This window comes from Uloborus diversus, chromosome 7 (assembly GCF_026930045.1).
Source record: "Uloborus diversus isolate 005 chromosome 7, Udiv.v.3.1, whole genome shotgun sequence".
NCBI lineage: Eukaryota > Metazoa > Arthropoda > Arachnida > Araneae > Uloboridae > Uloborus > Uloborus diversus.
Window position 1 is genome coordinate 59,669,095 of NC_072737.1, and position 24,460 is coordinate 59,693,554.

Here is a 24,460-nt window from a genome sequence, read left to right on the forward strand (position 1 = left end):
GTAAATAATGCACTTTTTGCAAAAAACAATGTAATATAGCAACGAAACATTATGGTTCTAAATGCCTTTTAGGAAATTTCTAATACCGGTATCAATACTAGTATTTCAGTATTACTTTAAAAAAATACCGAATACCGGTATAGCATTTTTGGTCCGGTATTGCAATCCCTAGTTTCTAAACTCGTAACGATGAAATGCGCCATTTTCTTTTCTTTACTTATTTTAAGGAATGGACTCGTGTTGGAGGAATACACTCGTAAATGATTGTCAACGATCATTTGTTCGTGGTCAGACTATACATTATTTGGGAAGACAACGATGAATAAATCTTGTCATTGTTTCAAAAGCGAGGTCCTTCGAAAGTTCACTGTTCGGTGTTCTTGGGCTTTCTTCTGATATTTAGGTTCATTAAGAGAGTTTCTAGCTTTGGTAGACAATCTGAAATTAGTATCAACAACAACATTTAATTGTCTATGGTCATACTGCTACCCCCACAAATTTTTCAAGCTACTGTTAAACCAAGAAAGCATTTACAGTTACCTGAACTAAAGACCCATTTTGTTATAAACATTGCACAGCTAAAATCAATAAAAAAAATAATGTCATTAAAATTTAGAATCTAGATGATAAACTAGTTCATTCAAACAAAAAATGTTTATGTATTCGTAACCTTTGGGAAGATACAATGTTGCTTACATATTCGCTGCTAAAAAAGTTGGACATTGTAAACTGATCAATAGTTTGTGAAGGCAGAAAATCAGTTATTTTATTTTCTAGCTTATAAAATAATAAGGTACGCTCTTGGTCTCGTTTAGAAAAAACACTTTACAACATCGGAGACTTTTTCAAATTTAACATGACCATATATAATAAAATACTATGTTAACGGATTTTTCATTGTAAAAATCATTATAGATTGCGCTATTAATTAACATAAGGTTTTGAAAATTTCAATATTTTTCCTATTCTTGCACATATTAGTACTTTAAGTTATCAGAACAATCACTTCTTAATAAAAAAAAAGTAGAGATCCCCAAGTTAAATGGCATGTTTCTCGAAAAATTCATCAAAGCTGTCATTTTGTTAGATTCGTTACTATCAAAAAATAGCTCAGCAAAGTTTAAAATGAGAAATAAAACGAAGTATTACAGGTAACGATTTAGAGTACCAGTAATATACTTTATTTAATACAATTTACAACGGCAAGGAAATTTTTTTTGAAAAACACATGTTTCATAGCACAGGAGAAGCTTTTTTTATGATCGAAAAGTAGCCTTGTTGGCGTAAAAATATGTCCCATACACAAGAACTTTAGGTCCATACTATAAAAATATTAATAGTAATAATACAGAAACGAGAGCTCACATTAAGTTTGATTCAGTGCTCAGTTGTTACAGTTAAAAGTTTGAGCGTTTTTTAAAAATATTTTGTATTACTGAGCAGTGTTTTGCTCAAATTAAAATTTGAACGGTAGCTTAACACAATAATTTATCACTCTTAATTTCAACTTTTCTGTACAAAAGTAAGAAATATAAGATTTAAAAAAGTCAAAATTAAGAGTTATTCAAGATGACGACTAGTCTGTAGGAATTAAAACATTTAAACAAAATAAATATTTTGAAGACACTAAGGCTTTTTGCACCTTTCGACAAAAGCAATGTTGTTTTCTACCGTGATAAGAATATGAACACGTGTTTTCTTTGATCAATGATTATTTTCTCCGGTAAATCAATGAATTGGTTGTCAAAATAATGCGTCATAAACAAAGCAAATGCTGGATATTTCTCCGGAACTTTTGATTATGAAACGTTATACACACTTTCTGAAAGTAATTACGACCGAAATTGCTCAGTACTATTTCCCGTAGAACAGTTTTATTTTTTCTTTGGTATTTTAGCAGTGAAAAAAAAACTTTCCATTAGTTTCAACTTAGAAAAAATATTTAACAATAATACTTTATGTAATCTGTGAAGTTTAAAATATAATAAGAGCCTACAATGATTGTTGCCCATCAATTATTATTCAAAATTTAATCTTTTCGAATTTTTTTTAAAGAAAAAACCTTAAAGTAGCGTTTTATTATGACAATGGGAAATGTTTTAGTAGTATAAAGCTTTTTAATGGAATAGGTTTTTCAGTTTACTTTTCAATAACTTTTTTTTATGTAACTCATAATTAAAACAGGAAAGTTTTGTGTACAGTTCTGGTTACTTATTTAAGAAAATTAGTTAAAAGTCCCTATGGTATAATATTTTTCAAAATCTGTTAAAACCCTTAGTTCTTGCTTGTAAAGTAAACAAGTTTCTAAAAAGAAGAAAAAAACATAAATAAGTAGACAAAACATATTTCTGTTTTAAAGCAAGATTCACGTATATGCTCAAATATTTAAGAAGTAGTTAGAGTCTCTTGCTCTGTTACAGATGCAATGGGGCTAACTAGTTAAATCAGCATTGTATTTTTAAACTAGTCTGTAGTCCGTAAAAAAAAGAAAGAAAAAAAATCTTTCTTTCTCTCTTTAAAAAAAAAATAAAGCTTTTTTAAACTTAAGACAATTATCCAAGATCCTTATAAATTAAGTTCAACTGAAAAATGACTGTAAAAGAGAAACACGACACGTGCAGTCATTAAACTCGCTTATTCTTTAAAAGAAGTCAAAGACTATTTCAGCAAATCAAAGAACTAGGCACAAAGCTCATTGAATCGGGTCCAATTAAAAACAAAAACGGGGAAATATATGCGTAATTGGTTTTAGATAACTCTAATGTCTTTAATAATGGTTAAAAAGTGTGTCTTCTTAATGGTAACTTAAGTACTTTAGTAGAATTGAGGTTGTGAGAAGAAAAGGGATGTAAGTGGCAAAATTTTAAAATTTTGAGTTAACCTGTACTCATGGTAGGTGAAACTCTTCTCTGTCTTGAGGCAAGAGATGGTACTAGTAGCCCTGGTAGTTGCTGCTATACATCATGATTTAGGAAAAATCTTTCAATGAAAGCCTACTTAGGATGCTATCTTTAAGCGCGTTTTACCCAAAACTTGAAAATGTCCACTTACATCCCTTTGCTTCTCACACTGCCTCATATGATAAATGTATTCCCCCGGAGGCGTCACTAATAGTCCATCGTGTCCTTACTAATATGTTAATAGATCCAGTTATAAAAATGATGTGATTTACTTGCTTCCAGGAATTGGTGAATGTCATCATTGGATTCTGTGGCACGTGGCGAAACTTATGGTATAACTTCCTGTAGACACTACAAATAATTTTGTCGACGTTTGGTTTGGCAGATTTGCTTTTATATACAGGATGTCACAGTACAGCGTTTACAGACTTTCAGGGCAGATAGAGTACACCTAGATTGTGGGAAATTAGACAGTAATGCATGGTCGAAAATGCTTTTCTGGCGGGGTAGTGACGACACAAATCACCAAAAAGACAAGACATGAACAAGAAGAAAACATGTTTATTATCCTTAGTACAGCAAAAAAACTAAGAAAAAAGAATACGAAAAAGCCAACGATCGTCATCAAAGTGTGGGTAGATAGATAGGTAGATAATAGATAGATGATGGATGGATAGATAGGTAGGTAGATAGATGGATAGGTAGATAGATGGATAGGTAGATAGATGGATAGATAGGTGGATAGATAGATAGATATGTAACAAGTATTTGTGCGTATGTAAGTATGTGTGTGTCTGTGTGGCAGTGTGCACCTGCAAGTAAGTGAGCCAACCCTACGAACCTAAAAATGTATTTTCCTTAATTCAAAAATTAAGCTGTTTTATACTTTAGGTCAATTGATAAGAAACCTTTGAGGTGATCGAAAAGAAATTGTAATACATTTTTCATGCCTAAAATGTCGGACAATAAATTTCATCCCAATAAAGAAAACAAAATTTCTCAAAATTTTTCGATGATAATTTTATCCTCACAATTCAATTTTCTTAAAATTTCACTTACCCTTTCCTAATGTGTACGTAAAACTAAATGAGAATTCCAAGCTTTATTATGCATGCCTGGAGAGACAAATAATTATAAGAAATGCATTAAGAAACCTTTCTTCCTTTTAACTTGAAATGGATTACGAGAGTTCTGCTTCACTACTGGCCTTATTCGAAGCTTTCTCTTATCGGGTTCTTCTATTGGACTTGGAAAATTTAATGAATACTAATGGATTTCTGATGAATGCTTTAGCCATTTCTATTAATTGTAAACCCTCCTTTTTATACATGGTTTTCTCAAACATTCATTTATCATTTAATAAAATGTGCATGCGCAAACACAAGACTTTCAATATTGTTTATGGTTTTCATGAAATATATGTTAATTATATAAACTATTTTTATTTATAAACTAGCTGCATTTCCTGGCTTTGCTCGGTCTATCTCGAAAATAAAAGTTAGGTCAAGTGACGCATGTTCAACAATCATGCTTCAATTAGAGAAAAAAAATACTGCAAAATTTCCCGCCAAAATGATCATTCTTAAAGAAAGACATCAAAAATTCCCGAGTAAATTAAACGCAACTTTCCTGATTATCTTCTGCTGGCAGTACAAAAAAAAGAAGGATCACCAAATAATAATCAAAAAAGGAAACTTTTACTTTAAAAAAAAAGAAAAAAGGAAAATTATTTAGTCAGAGCCAATAAAAAAACAGTGTTAACTTTGTGAACGCAAAATTAAAATGAGATCGCGCAGACGATTGTTTTCCCGATATGAAAATGGAGTTCCATTAGGCCTAAAAGTGCTTTTTAATTTTTCACAGTGATTTTGCAACCTTTTTTTTTTTTTTTTTTTTTTGAAATTTGAAGGAAGTGACAAAACTCTATGGGAATTTTTCACGGGTTTTCGAACAGCATTAAAATTGAGTTGAACGGATAATTATTTCAGTTAGAAAGAGCCATTTAATTCCTATTTCGGTCCTTAAAATTAAAATCTTAAAATTAAAATTCAAACGATTCGGGTTTTTTTTTTTTTTTTGGCGTTCGAAAACTCCCCCTACGTTCCTTCTAGGTTGCCCTAGTACCTTCCTGCCAAGTTTGATCGAGATCCGACGTAAACTGTGGATCTGCATAGGGAACATACACACATATTCTTTGTTTTATTTATATAGATATAGCTAAAAGTTTAGTTAAGACCTATGAGTTTTGAAAAATATTTACTCTACAAAACGTCAGAAAATTTAGATACACACAAACTGTACTCATCAGTGATAGAGTAAAGACAACACTCCGTAGAAATTCCCATTTGAATGAGGACAATACTGAAGTGCTAAGCACAGAAGTCGTAGCTCAAAACGAGAAAATGTTTTTAAATATTTTTCGCCGTCATATATTTGATTTAGATTTCACTTTTTCAAGTTTAAAAAGAAAAAAAGCTTCCCATTCACAAATAACCCCAAAATAAGGAAAATTAAAGAAAAACCATATGACAAAAACTGAATATTGTAAAAAAGATACGACTTTTGTACTTCGCACGGCAGAAGAGTCTCTCAAAATCTCAGTAAGGAAACTTAAAACGCTAAAGCTCTCTACATGAATAAGGACATATGAGGTAGGGTAAAGCAAAGGGATGTAAGTGGACATTTTCAAGTTTGGAGTAAAATGTGTTTAAAGATAACTTCCTAGGTAGGCTTTCATTGATTTTTTCTTCTAAATCATGCTGTGGGGAAGCACCTACCAGGGCTACTAATACAATCTCTTGCCCCCAACACAGAGGAGAGGTTCACCTACCATTTGTACTGGCTACCTCCAAATTTTAAATTTTGCCACTTACATCCCTTTGCCTCTCACTGCCTCATATGTTACTAAAAATCCCTGTTATATTAAGGGTTTGTTTTCAAATAACGTCATCAATCCTTCTAAAAATATCTATCTGGATAAGAAGAATGGTTCCAAATAACATCAATTTTCTTTTCAACCACATTATAATAAGAACAATAGTTTCAGAAAATTCACTCTTAAATTGGTTATCCAAAGGTCATCATTGCCATTTTGACGTCAATTCCTCAAAATCCACATCAGCATCAAGCACGTTGAAGATGCTTTTTATTTTTTTCTTCTTGAATTTTGGCGCTTGAAGGTATCAAATCGTGTAGAAAATGTTCTAAAGAGGTATATTTTTCTGGCTTTAAAATGAAACTATAATCGAGATTATACAATAATTATTTCGGGTGGGAAGATCCAACTTGTACAAGAACAAAAAACCTAAAATTAAATGTCGAAAGTCTTACTTGTTTTTTTCTTTTTTGTGGACTAAAGGTATCCTTTGTTTTATACTGCATCCTTGAAAACGTGTATGCAAAATTTCATGAAGATCGTTTCAGTAGTTAAAGCTTAAAAACGTACCAGCAAACTCATATGCAACCTCACTTAATAAAAATATACATTGCTTTTTTTCCATCTACTTGGACAATAACCCAAAAATCAATTACCTTTCTTTCACAAAATGTACTCTAGAGCACAAAAGGCTGTCAAAGCAGCTCATCATAAAGAAAAGAATGCTGAAATTGTCCTGACATTCTGCTTAACCATTTCATTCCAGATTGTTATTTACACGTCTAGATCACCATTACGTTGGACTTTGTGTCGCATTCTTTCAGCAAAAAACGTTAGATTCTTTGGGTTTTCCGGTATGTAGAGAGAAGTAGATGTTTTGTCTAGATTACGTCATATGCTAAGTTAAAGCTATTTAAAGGTTCTTTTTCTGCCTTTTTAACTTTTCGTTTAGGATGAGTTTCGGTAAAGATTATGTTTCCTTATTTTCGAATCAATTTTAGAGTTTTATGTTTTATATATGCCAACAAGAACTTTTATTAAATTAAGAAATAATAAAAATCAACCTCGAATGCTTCAGCTCATTATAAAATGAACCTAGTAGGCCAAAACGGATATAAAATTTAAATAGATATTTAAATACATAAAGTGTATTGTTCCATATGACTTGATTGAGGAAGGCATTAATCCATGTAAAAGGCAGCCAAGAATAGGAAAAACAACTACAATAAATAATTGAACATATAACAAAAGCAACAATTTCAAATCAAACATAAATCTGTAAAGTAGAGGAGGTAAAGTAGAACACTTGATATATAAAGTATATTTGTTAAAAAAGAGAAATCATCAATACTTAACACATTTAAACCACTCAGTTCATTGTGTGCCAAAAATGAAATCGTAGCTAATTGCGTCAGTAGGTGGTTTGAATTGCGTTTAAAATCAGCAAAAAGGGCTATAATGCGGATTCCTTATTGAATCAAGGAACCCCGTAAAATTTGAATGGGCCCCGACTGTTGATCCTTCTATTCTGTTTTTGAATTTATAATATGTCTTATCTGTGTACTAATATAAAACTATTTCAATGGTGCAGTTATTCAGTAGTAATTAATAGCATTCTAAACTACTGGGCTTATACATTTTTCTTTTTAGATTTTTTGGCTTTTACGCAGTCGGGTTTTCTGTTTTTATTTAATAATTATTTTTTCACTTATAAAAACTCTCAGCAAACGGATTTGTTGCTTAACATTTTCTAAGTAATCACTTTCAAATAAAAATAATAATATATTTTTTCCCTCGATTTCAGTTATAAAATATTAAAAGGAATGTATGAATCGCTTGAGCAAGTTGGGAAACTTTTGAGGGTGCTTAGTAAATTAACATAAGTGTTGGCTTGGCCCGAAAGCGCAAATCCGAAAAATCCGACGAAATATAAATGTGTTTTTTATCTAAAGACTTTATCTAAGAAAGCTTGGTTCTCACTAAAATGTTCAAAATAAAATCAGTATATGATTCCTTGGTTACAACACTCAATAATTGTAGTTAATCCAAAAATCTTATTAGGGTTAATTCTAAAGCTGCCAATAAAACTAAAATTAAAATTTGAGCCAAGAAATGAAGGTATAATAAAAGCTATTCGTACAAAGCTGTATACCGCCGCATTTTAAGTGAAATTTGCTGCAGACGGACGTGTACCCGACCTCTCCTCACAATATAGTGCAATATTTTTGTTGAAATTTTTAAGATGAAATTTAAGATTTATTATTCGGGAACTTTTTCAGAATTAAAGTATATCAATTTTTATAAACTCTGAAATTAACTTGAGGTGTTACCCACAAGATGGGTGTCACCCAGGACGGGGAGGGGGCCGCGGGCCGCCCCCTCTAAAAAAAATTTTCACTTAGCAAAAAAAGTTTTTTTCTCTCTCAAGTTACAGCTTTCAAAAACTGAAAGCACAGGAGTTGATCAACATCTATTTGTTGAAAATTAAAGGAGAGCATATTTATCCTTTCCCGGTAAAAAAAAAAAAAAAAAAGAGGAATTTTAAGTTATCTCACTTTAATCGCAACCATTGGATAATTTTATTTTCAAATTGAACTTCTAGCGTTTTATGCATCTTAAGTTTATAATAAAATATATAAGTTTATAATTAAGTTATTATAATTATAAACTTAATTTATTAAATAACTAATAAATTAAGTTTATAATTATATATATCTATTATAAACTTTTATTATAAATTAAATTTATAATAAAAGTTCATGATAAAATACGCGAAACTTTCATAAAAAGGAATTAATATTTCAATCTCTGCTTAGTGGTTTTTCCCCCCTTCCCATGAGGGTGGGGATTTGAAAAACAAAATAAATAAATAAATAAGTAACTAAGCCGGAGTCGGATTGGTACGTTTCAAAATCCAGGAGTCTGAGTTGGAGTCGGCAATTTCTCTTCCGACTCCGCAGCCCTGATTATGAAGCTATGGAGCCACAGACAAATACACCCACACGTCAATCATATAAACAATCTTACCTTTTGTGTCGAACGGGGGCGTTATTGAAGGACAATCTGTGATTTATGGTAGTAAAATTAATATGCATTTTTTGCATGAGCGACATGTCATTGCTCTTGGGGGTTGGGGAGGACAAGTGCACCCACGCGATGACAAAAAAAAAAAATGTGCGATTCAACCTCTTTCTTCGATTGTGCAATTCAAAGGCACCTACAGATGGGTTGGGACTAATTTACTGATTGTAAAAGGAAGGTTTCTCTGTTTATTATCTCTTTACTATTAGAGCAAAAGATTGCTCTTATTTTGAATTGTATGCTGTATTTCAAGTCCTTGACAAACGTGAAAACTTTTGCTATGATTAAAAAAAACTTGCAAAAGCTCGATTAAATCGTCCTTAAAAATCATAGATTTAAAGGTTTAAAATTCCAAGAAGAAATTATTGAAATCTAGTAGTGAGAGAGAGATAGATTTTTTTTGTTTTTGTTTAAAAATATTTTTGCTCTAAAAATAGTTTCTCTCTCTATATGCAGGGTGTATCAGTACAGCGTTTACAGGATTTCATGGCAGATAGAGTATGCCTTTTTACAGCTTAATCGTTCAATTCAAAATACTATTTAGACTCACCAAATTTTGAACTAATACAAGTTTCTATTCGCATTTGAACTTCATATCAACGTAAGGTATAATAATAGCGCCCCAAGAAGGAAGCATTGGGTTGAAGTGAAATTTAATGTACAGAATAATACAGATGAGAGATACACTTAATCCCAAAATCTAGACAATTAAGCAAGTACAAGCTAAGAAATAAGATAAATACAGTGCTACTTCAATAGCGCTTTGGACCACGTTTTGTTGTAATACATGCCGCAATACGGTCCGACATTGAGGTAATTAAACTTCTGATGTTGTCCTGAGGCAGATGGACCCCCAAATTTTGTACAGCCACTTCTAAATCTTGCAAAGAGTAGCACGGCGACATCCGGTGTTTCAGCTGATCCCATACTTGCTCTTTTGGAGACAAGTCGGGAGAGCGGGCTTGCCATAGAAGAGTTTCAAAAGGACGTAAGGGAAGTCTTGAGCAACTCTAGCTGTATGCGGGCAAGAATTATCTTGTTGGAAAATTGCTCTTGGAAGGCCATTTAGGAACGGTCCTAGATGTGGTTCCAGAATGTCATTAACATAACGCTGGCCCGTTAAGGTTCCACATACTACAACTAGAATGGACCAGCTATCATAGGCCACAGCCTCCCAGACCACTATGCCCGCTGTGAGTGTGTCGTGCGATAGAATTGGTGGAGTGGTTCCTTTCTCCAGGGCGCCTCCACATCCGTGCGCGGATACTATCTGACCCCAAAACGAATCTGGATTCATCACTGATCACCACCTTTTTCCAATCAGTGACATCCCACTTCGATCGGGCATCGCACCATTGCAGACGGAGTTACCATGTTCTGGTGTTAAAGTGAGTGCTCTAAAAGGGCGCTTGGACTGCAAATTTACTTCCGCAAGACGTTTAGAAATGGTTCGGGGAACAACTGCTTCCCCTATGTCTGCTGGTATGGTGAAACGAGTCACTGTGGGATCCACGAGCACTTGCCTGACGATCCTTCCATCCTCTCTCCGCGTGGTCTTCCCGTTCGCTCCAGACTCGGTTTTTTGCACGTGGGTACCACTCGTGTCCACTGCCTCCAACAGTTTTAACGGAACACTCTGAACGGTTCACCTAGGCAGTAACACGGCTCGTCGACCAGCCTGCAATTTTCATGCCGATTATCAAACCTCCCTCAAACTCGCTTAACTGTGAGAAACGCTTTTTAACTCGTCTACCTGGCATCCTTCACTCATTAAGGTTCTCCGACAATCCGGATGTAATCATAACATTTATAAATCTTAAATTTATGCACTGGTTATTATAGCATTTTTTCCCCCGATTTCACCGATACTGTAGGGTAAACAGTCATGCGCATTGACACCAAACTTGAATCATTTGCATATCAGATGTCACTCTTCTTACATGTAAAATTCCACGATTGTACCTTTCTTTTTTCTTGGGGCGCTATTTTCAATGTTCCTGAGTGTATATATACACTAACTGTTAAAAATAATTTGAACTAGGCGAAGCATATTGCGCGAACATAACACCATCTATTCTCAACATAACACCATCAATAATGAATAATAATTTCTAAGGAATAATTCACGATTCTCACGTTGCAGTTACTAATAACAGTCATTTCCCCGCTTAGAATTTGCGTTTGAGTACATTCCTAAAACCGATAAGAGTATTCGAGGTGAAATAATAGTGTTATCCTAATCATAATCGCTAAGTTAATAACATTATACCTTTATTTGATACTGAATAGTATACGCTAACTACATACCTTCATGCATATATAGAAGCAAAATTGCTTTATTCAGAGAAAGGTTTCAGAAAGTTACGCTTCATGAAGTCTTCTTTTACGCTGTTTAAATTATAAGCTACTTTTATTGCCATAATTACACCAAATGTTTTCGAAGTCACGTAGACGGAAATATTTTAATGTTTATGACTCAATAATTTCTCATTTGCATGGTTAATTAGGGGTGACATGAAATTACGAGAAATAACACAAAATGGAATTTGCATTGTTTCTGTTATATTTTTTCGAGCTGTCAATTACTAACAGAATAGAAAGTGATTAAAAATGTTAAGCAACCTCGTTGCAGTGTTGAATAAAAAGGATTTACATCATGATGAACGTAAAAGCTATGTTAATTTAATAAACAGCATGTAAACTAATAAAAATTAAATTTCATTACATCCCAAACTCGTTACTTTGTTTAAAAATAATATGAGTTTTACTAATACACAGTGCAATCAAGTTTATCCCCAGTGTGTGAAAAGGGTGAATATAAGAAAAAAAGAGAAAAATCGAAACTGCTTACTAGAAAACAATTAACTCTATTTTAAGTGCCAGAACAGTAAATACAAAAAGAGTAAATTTTACTTAATCTTTACGCTTTCTCTTATTCGAAGTCGTCCCCCCTTTTCTTTCTTTTATCTTTCTTTTCTTCTTTCTTTTTATGCCTCAGTGTCGCCGCCTCCCCCCCCCCCCCAAGCCCCGGGCATCTGCTTTCCGACTAGGCTGACATGGCATCTCGTCGAGCCTGGATGCATCCTCATCGAGTTGAAGTGGCTGACTGATTAATCAGCAATGTGGGATAGCATGAAAAAATCATGGGAAAATTTTAAGGTAGCTGGTAACCCTTTGTTTACGAAAAGACTCTAAGGTCGTTTATCCCTACTAAAACCATCTGGGACAAAATTTCTTCTCTAGAGCACTTGGCTTTAAGAAAGAAACTGTTGCAACCTTCAACATTTTTGAAGGTATTTACGACAAATTTAAATTAGAAAAAGTTATCGACATAACCGAAGCTGTATGATATTATAACAGTCCTGAATCAATATCTTTAATCATTTCACGAAAAGGAAAAAAATATAAGTGGCTATTAAAGCATCTGTCCACCATCTCAGATATAGCTTGAATGCTTCCGGAATTTCATTTTTGCTTATGTGATTTTTCTTTGGGTCAACATTTCCACAACGCTGATGAAAGCCGGATGAAATATGGCAGATGAAGTCACGATATTGACAAATTGCTTATGTTTTTTATTTTTTTTCATTCATAAATAAGTTAGTTTTGATAACTGTAGCCCATACTTGGACCACCTCCTGAAAAATTTGTCGTTTTACCTTTTTGGAGGATTATATAGTTTTAGAAAATTAAAACTGGTGTTTTCATATTTGAATCTTAAAATAACTTTCAACAAACGCTTTTAAAAGACACTTGCACTAAAGTTATCTATTTCGAGTGAACAGGTAACTTTAGTGCAAGAAGACAAGGAATGAAAATCGTATCACATTTTTAGACCATTTCCTCTACATAAGCTATGTACTTTTTCTTTTTAATTATAGTGATTTGAAATTTAAAGCATGTATTTATTCTAACATTATTCTTTCCATTCTAATGTCCAAGTTTCTGTACCTGATTTTTATGGGTTTCACATTAAACATACCGTTTATTCAATTCCAACATCGGCCTTCGTTTTCGAGATATTTAATTTTGAAATCAAGGAGTCCTTCCCTGGAAACCCTATACAACTGTATGACACTGAAATACAAAATTGTATCACATGGGTTAAAGTTTTTTGTTGTTCTTATGTTGGGAAGTAACTGAAGTATCGTTGTTTCTTTTTAACATTTTTTTTTCTAAATATTTTGTATGCATTAATTAATGGTTTCGCTCCTTAACTAACGCTTTGTGTGTTGCGCTAATTCATTGCATTTGTCTCAGAAGTTACAGCTGCAATGCATATAAATATAATTATTTTTAATATTTGCAGAATGTTTTTACTGGTTTCATATACCATTCATTCAACCAAGAAAAAACCAAGAGACTTAAACTTAGATGGCAAGGAAAAAAAGGGAAGGGTTAATTCTGAGAGGGAAAAAAGTGAATCAATCGTTAAAAATGGATTTTATTGTAATTATTTAAAGTGCCATTACTCCTATTTAAATGCTATTTTTACATAGTACATTTTCAGTTTATTTAAATGATATAATTTTAGTAAATTAAATAGTAACTTTTAGTTTATCTAAGCAATATAACTTCAGCTCATTGAGAACCAAAATATTTCTTTAATAGTAGTTTGTTTCCCAGAAAGAAGTCTTTATATACTAGCCTCCTTGCCTAGAAAATATGGGCAACGGGGAGAAAGAACAACAGATAAATCGTAGTGTTAAATACATTATTTAAATGCATGAAGTTGTTTACCAAAACAGCTTTCGTGTTCCATCTTTCGTTGTAGCTAGGTTTTCGGCCTTTTACTACGAGCGGGAGAGGATGATTTAAAAAATGTTAGGGGCATACCAAACCTTTACTTCTCAACAACAATGATTTCAATTATTTTTACTTTTCCAAAAGTGAAAAAAAAATTACTTAATAACCTATGAGACGAAAACAAACAAAATCAAAATTTACAAAATAAAGGATAAAAGTCTTGTCTTTGGGAGTTTAAACTTCAAGCTTTACAAATATGAAATACAATTATAATTTTGAAACAAAGAACCTTACATGTAAGCTTTGTTTTATAAACTAACAACGAAACATGCAAATATGTATCATTTTTGCATGCGCACGTTTTGCTAAGGTAACGCATTAATACTCACTGATTGTTGAGAAACAATCTTCAAATAAAACAACATTCTATTGTATTCAGTAAGTTACCGCCCTATAGCCAGGGCTAAGGCAGAAATACATGAAATATGCCGCCAGATATATTTCATGTTCAGATGTATGATCGCTGGCCGTGTATTTCATGTATTTCTGCCTCAGCCCTGGCTATAGAGCGGTAACTTACTGAATATACCTGCCTTGCCTGCAATATTCGAGTTGAACAGAACCATTGTCACTCGTCTGGTCAGTGCTAATTCTATATTAGCTACCAGTTTGTTTGGCACTCTTGGCTTCCTTAAGAGGTTTTCCACCTCCAGCTCAGTTAGTCCTATGCCGGGCTGATGAGTGCTAATAAGCACGAAACTGCAGTCCTCGGCTGGAATTGACTGAGCTGACGGTGTATTTCCTGAACATTCTACTGTGTTTAAAGTAACGGACTGATCCAAAACCTACTTAAGTTCTAACATAAGAAATTTTACATCGAAAATGTATTATCGCTTCATTATACTTTGATAGGAAGGTGCGACATGGGAGGAAGTCACCGAATAGTTTACAATTAGGTTTACCCTCCGTTCGCTCATTATTTCTATTTTTGTGATTTTTCAATTCGTAATTTACTGCCAACATCACTGTAATCACTGCTCTTTGTTCCATCGGTTTAATGTTTCAAGTTTAGGAAATTTTGAAAGCCGAAAATATTGCTACTGTCGGTAACGTAAACAAAAATCGCTGTAAACTAGTGCGCGCGTTGCCTTCAAACGAATTTTACTCAGATGATCGTCGATATTTTTAAACCATTTTAAAAAGGCTTCTTAAATAAGAAAGTGATCGACATTTTTAGTCATGAAATAGTAACGAAATAAAAAGTCAATGTAAATAAAGCTGCCATTATTTTCCAGGCTGCAGTTGATCATTTTCATGAATGGTTGAAAGCTCAACCAGTAAGTTGCAAGTAAATGGTACATTCACTCTCAACTTTGTTGTTAGACACGGTTTCTTGACGATTTGTTCTTATTTCCTTTGATGTTTTTCATATGTTTTCACATCCTTCCGAATTGCCGGGATATCGAAAGAGATTGATTGACCTACAGCGTGAGCAAGAATTTATCATTTTAAATTATCCTTTTTCTATTACAACCTTTTTAGAAAGTTAGTTATTTACACAAAAGGTAAATACTGAAATGACGTTTGTACGTTTTTTGCAGGAAATGAAACTTTACAAGACGAGAAAAGAAAGATTTATTTTAAACACGGATAGAAGTTGATTGAAAAATGCATTTAATTAGCTTGTGACATGAAAACCCAGGAACAATTCTTGATACGTTACCCAAGACTACAAAGTTAATATAGTTTCTCGTAAACCCAGAACGAATAAAATGAAATCGATGAAAGGAATTACTGTAATAACAACAACAATAATCTTATATAGTTAAAAACTGAGCGTAGGTACCTATGTATCTATGTATGTATGTCTAAGTTACTATTCCCGAACGACAGTGAGCTAACCATAGAACCAGGTATCGATGGATTTGTAATCTTCCCGTCTTTATGTTTGGCTATTTAACGTAATAATTAGCGGAGATAACAATTAAAAACTATTAATTATGACACTTAGATTTCGACATAAAATCCCTATTTTTCGAATGCTTTCTTCCATTTAAATTATTATTCATCCCAACTTTTCGCAACAATGCTTTTATTAAAATTTACAGAATGAAGAAAATCATTGAGAAGAAAGACCTGTTGCTATTTATTTCCTCGGATATGAACAAATAAAATTCTAGCTTTTGTTTTAAAGGCTTTTCCTGTAATCGTGGGATTTAAAATTTTTACTTTTTGGTTATTTTTCCACAATCTGCTGCAAAATTTTACTGATTGTTTTTTTATTTATTTTTATTTTGTGCAAGCCTGATTGTTGAACACTCGTTACTTGACATAACTTTTATTTTCGAGTTAGATCGTGCAAAGCTAATAAAACTATTAAAATTTTTGAAGGGCTGTGGACCTGTCTGTTGGTCTGAAACATCAGTGAAATTTAAATTTTACAAAAAACCCGAAACATCCGGTCTCATTTTTTTACAACTTTAATTAGCAAAAAAATTAACTATAAGGTCAATTATCATTCTTTCGACAACTTAGGAGTTTTACACCAGCGCGTCTCAGGCCAGTGGGCGTTTATTGAGGTGAGGGCGGTGAAGTGTGAGAAAAACGTTTGCCGTTATTGAGGTGACGTCATCCAAAAGAATAAGATGCAATCAGCGCTTCTCCTGATTTAAATCAGAGATTCGTCAATTGGCTTACACTTACTGCTCGTACAAAATTGCTTTAGATTGTTTACAACGCTACTTTAGTTCTTGGTAACATCTTTCTTAACATACAACAATGCGCATGAATATCAAATAAAATGGATTTAGGACTGTCACCAAACAAATATTGGTGAATAATGAGAAAATAATAAACGCTTTTATGCAGAGAAATAAAAGGATATAACCAACGTGTTGTGGCACAAAATTACAGATTACTTAAAACGCGGTTTTTTTGGTATTTCAAAGAACCCCTTTTTTAATGCAAAATAGCGAGTTTATAGCGGTAAAAGCATCTGGTAAAAGCCTGATGTCTATACATATAGAAGCTCAATATTTTGCATTGAAAAAAGGGTTTCTTGAAACCTCGAAACACGTGTTTTCAGTAATCTATAATTTTGTGGGACAGAATGTCGTTTATATCCTTTTATTGTAGAATAATGTTTAGAAGTTCACTAAATTTCCCTGTCAGAGCTAAGCACGATTCTCCAACAGAGTCTCATTAACTAGAGTTTCCCTTTTAAATTATGATTCCGTCACATTCTAAGCACAAAATTGACACTTATTTTAGCACTAATCTAAGCCAACAATAAGCAAGCTGAATAGAAAGTTAATGACCCATTCATACATAATGTTTAACTGAAAACTCTTATCATACAGTGCTGGGAAAATTATTAGACTAAGACTGTTTTAAAAGCAAATTCTTTATTGATTACATAACTATAGACACATTAACGAACAGTGAAATAATTATCGAATAATTAGTATGCATTCCCTTGTTCTTGATGAGCATTTAAAATCCTTTTGGCGTACTTTTCACAAGCTTTACATCATTTCATAACACTATTTGAAAAAGGAGGTAAAAAAACTGTTTATACTCACTGTTATATATACTTAAATACACATACTCACTGTTATATATACTTAAATACACATACTCACTAATTACCTAAAACTAACTTTAAATATAACAGGACACACTAATAAAAAGAACTGGTGAACTGTTTAAGCTTATTGAGGTTATGTTCCTGGTAAGTAGATAAACAAAGAACATAAACAAAGCAGACAGTGCTGCCACCTGCAAAACATTAAATTATGTTAAAATAACTTAATAATCAGTGTACAGTATGTACTGTACTTTAACAGTAAAAAAATAGTATTTTAGTACAAATATAGTACAAAAACAAAAAAAAAAAACTCTTTAGTCTAATAATTTGGCCAGCACTGTACTCATTTAATTTAACTCGTGTTTCTCTTCGGCATTTTATAGTTTTTTTAAAACAAAATAGAAACGGGTTTTTATATTTTTAAACAAGTGATATTTAGATGAATGCATTGTTGCACCAATGACATGTTTCGTGAGGGCTAAGACTGTCATCATATCTTAAAGGAAATATATTTGCTTCCTAGATTCATTAATCACAAGAAGATGATCACAAACACACCTTTCTGATTTATCTTCATCTGCGATAAAATTGTTCTGTATTATCATTTGACTATCATTAATAACGAATGGGGAAAATATTTATAAATGAAGTTGCTGGAGACGCATGCAACATAACGCAGATGATCTACCTCATGAGTGATAAGAAAAAAATATTTTCAGAATAAAAACATGTCGACTATTTCATTTTTTCATTGGAAAAAAAATTTTTTTTTTTGCTTCCTTTTTGGAGGGAAAAAAATTCTGAAGTAATATAAGTAAGTATTTGAATTTAACTCTGGCATATTTGAAATTATTAGGATACAAATTTTCCACCGTAAGCCTATTTAAACGAAGTTTATGCGACTTTTTTTATTTTTTTGTTGTTAAAATATAACAGTCAGCAAATAATACATTGCATCTATCTGATTTATGAAAATCTATTTTGCAATTGCATATTTTTCATTAGCAATTATTTTAGAAGAAATTAAAATACGAACTATCCAAAATAGAAAAGAAAAAATACTAACATACTAAAAAAATACGCCTGGGGCTAGAGAGGTGAAACCTCAAAAGCATGAACATTTGTAGCGATAAGGGAAACTCATGAAATTGTTCCCCCTAGAATACTTACAAAATAATGAAACCAATCTCTTTTTTTCTTCCATAAGAATCATTTTCATTATTATTTTACTTTTATTTTTATGTAAACCCAGAGTAGTTGCCCTACTGTATAAGCTCCATGTTCATAAACAATTTTCATGTCGTAAAAGTTTTTTTAAAAAGTTCTTAGTTGTATCGCATAATACATGCGAGTCGCATCGCAGATCTTCTGTAAAGAAATATCCTGTACTATATTTATTTATTTAAATTACGTTCAAAGATATAATAAATATAAAAAACGAAGTTAAGCATGCTTATAATATTGCAAAGTGATGAACAAGGTGGCGGTACTTTTCCGAAAATTAATAGTCTACATTAATCCTACTTGATAAATGTATCTATTTTCGCTTCTAATCTCATTATAACTGTAAATTTAACTTGAACAAATGTAAATATTTTGGAAGGTTCTCAACTGCAAACTACGATGCGACTTTTATGCACCATGCGAAGTTTCCAAGGTTTTTCTCATTCATTTATTTAATTATTATGCTGTGTGCTGGTAAAGGGCAGTAACTGCAAATTTTTCATTATTTATTTATTTATTTTTTTTTTTTTGCATTTTTGTCATCCATTGTACGTTATCTTTATTGTACAAGCTCGCTTATTTGGTTTCCGCTGAAAAAAAGGCGCGAAAAAGACATCTAATTCCAAGATTTCCCTATTGTTAGTATTAAATCCAAAACGTGTTTCTTCAAATATCTCGAAAACTCATTTCTGCAGATACTGCCGTTAACCTGCACACGGCAGTATTCTACAACGTGATTTTTTTTTTTTTTTTGACATATGACTGATAGCAATGATGCCGAAGCTCTATTTTTATCTAAAAATAAATTTAAAAAAAAATCCAGCATATTTCAGAGTATTTTAGGGGAAAATGCTTATCAAGTGTTTTCCTTCCTGCTACAAATATTCTTGCTTTTAAACTTTTCCCTCCTCCAGCCCTCCGAAGAATGTACCCAGTTAGTAAGTGTTCCTTTTCCTACGAATAAAAACTACTAGTACTCCCGTAAGAAAATTTTACGCTTGACAGCGGAAATTCAAAAATCCGATTTTGTTTATAAGGGTAAGTTTTTGAATAACAGTCACAACGTGAATTGTTTGCTTTTCGTCGATGGCAGGGAAAAATAAAATTAAATAATGCCTTATATTTGTAGTTTTAAGAAGTAATAAAAATATTCATGATACTGCAATTTACCATGCTAAAATGAACGTTTGCTCTCCTTACTTCAAAGCAATGGTAAGACTTTTTCAAAATCCCAGCAGTGAGTTTATATTCTCGGTTATTTGGCTCAAGATCAGCTCGATATGAAAAAACGTCATTCAAATACGAAAAACCACAAAGTTGTTTCGAATCCAGATTTATCGCGTTTTTAGATTGACGCTTGAACCAGCTGAACCACACTCTCTTAGAAATTCAGAAAACTTTTGCGGAAAATATTACTGTAAAATGGAGTGTTTATAGTAGGGGAGACTGTTGTACCTTGGACCACTTCTAAAACTTTTTGGTTTTCAAAAAACGAATGTGTGATTTTTATGGTTTTCAGTTACTAAAACTTAACTTTAAGCCTTTTTACACAAGTAAAAAAATATTTCGGATTATAATTTTTTTTTTCTATTTTTGTATTTTTTCACAAATTTTATGTAATTTGGTCTATGGTACATGATGCTCGTGTAACTTGAGACAGACCTCTTGTACTTGCTTAAGACATAACTTCCGTTGTATTCAAGTTTATTGGACCCGCTTTCATTAAACTTTCTTACATGCCTAGTAATGATTGACTTGATCACTTCGAATACTTTTTCGGCCTCTCTAAAAGTCATTTTTTGTCAGGATCATTATACCTTACTGCTTCAATAACATATTGTAATTGCCTGAACATCTACTGGATCCCCCTTGATTCCAGTTTTCTTTCGAGGTATGATGAAATTCTATTTAAAAAGAACAATGTCTACAACCTATTGTACCTTGATCCAGTGGTTCAACGAATTCCGACTTCCCCTACATATTGAATTAATCTACTGCATAATATATTGAATCAATTTTAGTTTTTTTAAAATTATTTCAAGAAGTGACTTTTGATTAAAAATGAAAAATTACCATTCAAAATATTATACTTTATGAACTACGAAACAATGCGACACATTCATTTCTGCAATAATGTTTTCATCTTCTAAAATGAAACTTTAGCTCAAAAAACCTATCATTCATTACAAGAAAATAGATTACATATAGCAAAAATTCAATTTATTTACCAAGTAATTGGACTTTTTAGATCAGTAAAAATAAATATAACATGTGACGCAGCTAAATACATTGTCAAAAAACATATTTCATGACTTATGTTACAAGAAAAAAATTTCATCTTTAGTTACAGACAATCATTATTTTTTTTTAAAGGAAAATTCAAACATTGCATTTTGCGCTATTTCAATCTGTGTGTAAAACTTATCTGGTTTAATAATTATTTTCATTTGAAGAAACTCAAAATTGAAAAAAAAAAAAAACTTATGCAATACGCGAAATGAATTTTCCCGACGCTTCTAAATATTTTATCAAAATATTTAATCATTTATGTTTGCACCAGAAAAAAAAAAATTAGGTGCAAATAATTAAGAAAATTGAATATTCGTTAGGAAAATTAAAACAATTGCAAATATTTTTCGCTTCGATAATCTATGAGTTAAATGTATTTCTAGTAATAAGTTTCTTTAAGGAAAAACACATAGTTGGAAAAACTAAAAAAGCAAAAATTAGCAATGGGAATATTTAACCAATTATTGCTTGCATAAAAAAAAATCTTTAGATACAAATAATTTTAAAAAAAACTGAATCTTTCTTCAAGAAAAAAAATATTACACATTTTTGTGATATCATAATCTGTAAGTAAAACGCCATCTGTCTTAATAAATTTCTTCGGGAAAAATTCATAATCATAATAAATAATGAAGTAACATTAGAAACAAAACAGAAAACACTTCTAAATTGATCAAAAATTTTTTAATCATTTATGTTTGCACCCTGAAATATTTACTCTTTCAGTAAGTACAATTTGCAAACAAAAAGAAAAAATCCTTAAGAAAGCTAAAATCTGATAATTTTTTGTGCTATCTTAACTCATAAGTGAAGCATACCTGTGCTCATTAATTTAGGAAATTACTGAAAATTAAAAAAAAAAAATAATAATGAAGTTCGTTTACAGTTTGATGTAAAAACTGTTCGCACACATTTCTGCCTTATGTATATTGACGCAATTTCACTTCATCCTTTCGCTAACAAACTCAGCATTTCATTTGCAGTCTTAATGGACTCATTATGAAAGCAATTATGATTTTGTTTCTCTTCTCTTTGAAACTCATTATTTCGAAGCTAAGCGTGAGCATTTTTGCATCAACAGTAGAATTTCTCAATTTATGTTAGCTTCACTCCTACTTCTGTCCTCGAAAATTCATATTATTTGCAATTTAGTCTGTAAGTTTTTCATTAATTTAGATAAACGTGCCTTGATTTATAAAAAGATGATAGTGTGAAGTAAACAAAGTTTTTTTTTTCTTTGAAATTAAGCACTGCTTACAAGAATTTTCACTACATTAATGAGAACTTTTATTATTTATTATACTATGTTTCTTCTTCTTCATCAGCACAACAGCCTGGTGCAGGCTAAGGCTTTCGCCGTCTGCTTCCTCCAGGCGGTACGACACATTGCCAGGTTTTTCCACCTGTTCACTCCCAAAACTTCTAGATCCTTCTCAACACTATCCAGCCACCTTGTTGCTGGTCTTCCCCTTCTCCTTATACCCTTAATCTTCGAAAAAGTTAGCTTTTTAACCGGGTCCAGGTCTGCACGCAATTATACCATGTTTAGCACTACTATATTTATATAAGTATTACTATATTTATATAAGTATTACTATATTTATATTAGTACTACTATTACTATATTCAGATTAGTATTAATATTATTATATTCAGATTAGTATCACTATTACTATATATGAGTATTACTATTACTAATTTATTAGTATTGCTATTTCTACATAAATACAATACAACTATATTAACATAGTAAATAATAAGTCTCGAAGATTTTTTATTTCTTTGTAGTTGACATCGTAAAAACCATCATACATATAATAGCCAATTCACTGATCGAGTAACGCTCTGACGCTATCAACAATGAAACATGCGCTGTAGCATGATAAATTGATAATAATTTTTGGCAACGTTTGTCATGCAGGGTAATGCTTTATTTTGACAAGGCTGAACTGGATCCGCTAACTTAACTGTTTTACTGAAAACGAGAAAAGCAACGAAAATGTAGTCAAAAATAAAGGCAATCCACTGGAGTTTAGGGTTTATCCGCTCGAGCTACGGTTAAAATTTCAACTATTAAAATATCACCAAACAGGCAATTGCTTCGTTCAAATGTAGAACAAATTTTCATCAGTCATACCTTGACGGGGATTTTCTAGTCGGTAATGAACTGGTTTGTTCATATCTATGTGATTTAACAATAATAATAATAATAATAATAATAATAATAACTGCATCAAAAGTTATTACAAAAGAATCTTCCCGAAACTGCCTGATCTTATTTTATAATAAATTTTGTTTCTTCACGATGAACTGAAGTGCACTAGAAAAAAAAAATATTATGGGAAAGGATGGGGTTTGGAACTTCATCATCTCTCAAGTCCTAAATATTAGATTGTGGGCCACATTTGATGACGTAAGAGGAATATATGGAGTTCGGTACCCTCCTCCAGAAGTGTTTAGAAATTGAAGTTCCTAAAATGCAATTTCAGAGGATCTTTGATGTTATAAAAAGGAGGCTTTGGGGATTTTCCCTTGAAATTTTTCAGTTTTATGCGTGAGTTTCGAGGTAGTGGATTGCCCCCTAATGACACCCCCAGGATACGGCCTTGCCTTCTACACTATCAAAGTTGGACAAAATGTCTTTGAAACATCAGTTGCAAAAAACATTTCAGTAGATTCTTTTCATCCCCCTCGTCCCTTGTCTCCAGGGGCATGTACAGAAATTTTGGAACCCGTCACATATGACTTTCGCGCCCCCTCCATATTGTTTACCCCTACGTCCTTACATACGAGGCTGTGTCGAAAATAAAGATACAACGGTTCGCATTCATTTAAAAAAATATTAATTTATAAAACGTTAATTACTTATTATTTACTGAATTATTCATTATTTCTCGACATAATTACTACTGTTGTCCAAACATTTGTCAAGTCGGGGTACAAACTTTCGTATTCCACAGTCATAGAAGTTTACCGTCGTTTGTCGGAACCACATTTCAACTTCATCTTTTATCTTATAATCGTTGTGGAATGATTTTCCCTCAAGATGCGACTTCAGGTAAAGGAATAAAAGGAAGTCGCTGATTGCAAGGTCCGGGCATCAGAGATCACAGATTTCCGACCTGTTCCTTGTTCATCATGAACATTGGTTTTCCTTCAGAGAAATGACGATACCATTTTGTTACATTTTATCGATTCATAATGTTCCCATAAACAGAAACAATTTCTTTGTTAATATCTGCTGGTCGCTGACCTTTTGCATGAAGAAAACGTATGACGGAGCGACTTCGCATTCGGCGGAATTCTGAATCGGCGCAGCCATTTTAAGCACGACCTACTCCAATCAGAATCAACATTGCAATGCCGAACGACTGCGAGGAGAAAGCTAAAGGTTCAGTTAACACCTGTGTTGCCAACTTGCTCGCCAAAACTTTTCTTTTCCTCTGGCGTACGGTGTATCTTTACTTTTCGAAATGCTCTCGTATATTTGACCCTTAATTTTTAAAATCTCGGGCCTCCTTTAGGCTCGGGACCCGCTCAATAGGTGTCCATTCTCCTCCCCTGCGCACGACCCTGTGTACACATGTGCAGAGGAATAACCAAAAACAGAAAATAACGTCGTATCAGAGCGTCAAGTGCGATGATTAATCTGTCTACTTTCTAATGAAGTAAAAGTGGAATTTTTGATAACGTTTTTGACTTTATCAAATATTGATAAATACGTTTCTATATTGACAATAATGTTTCAATTTTTTAAAC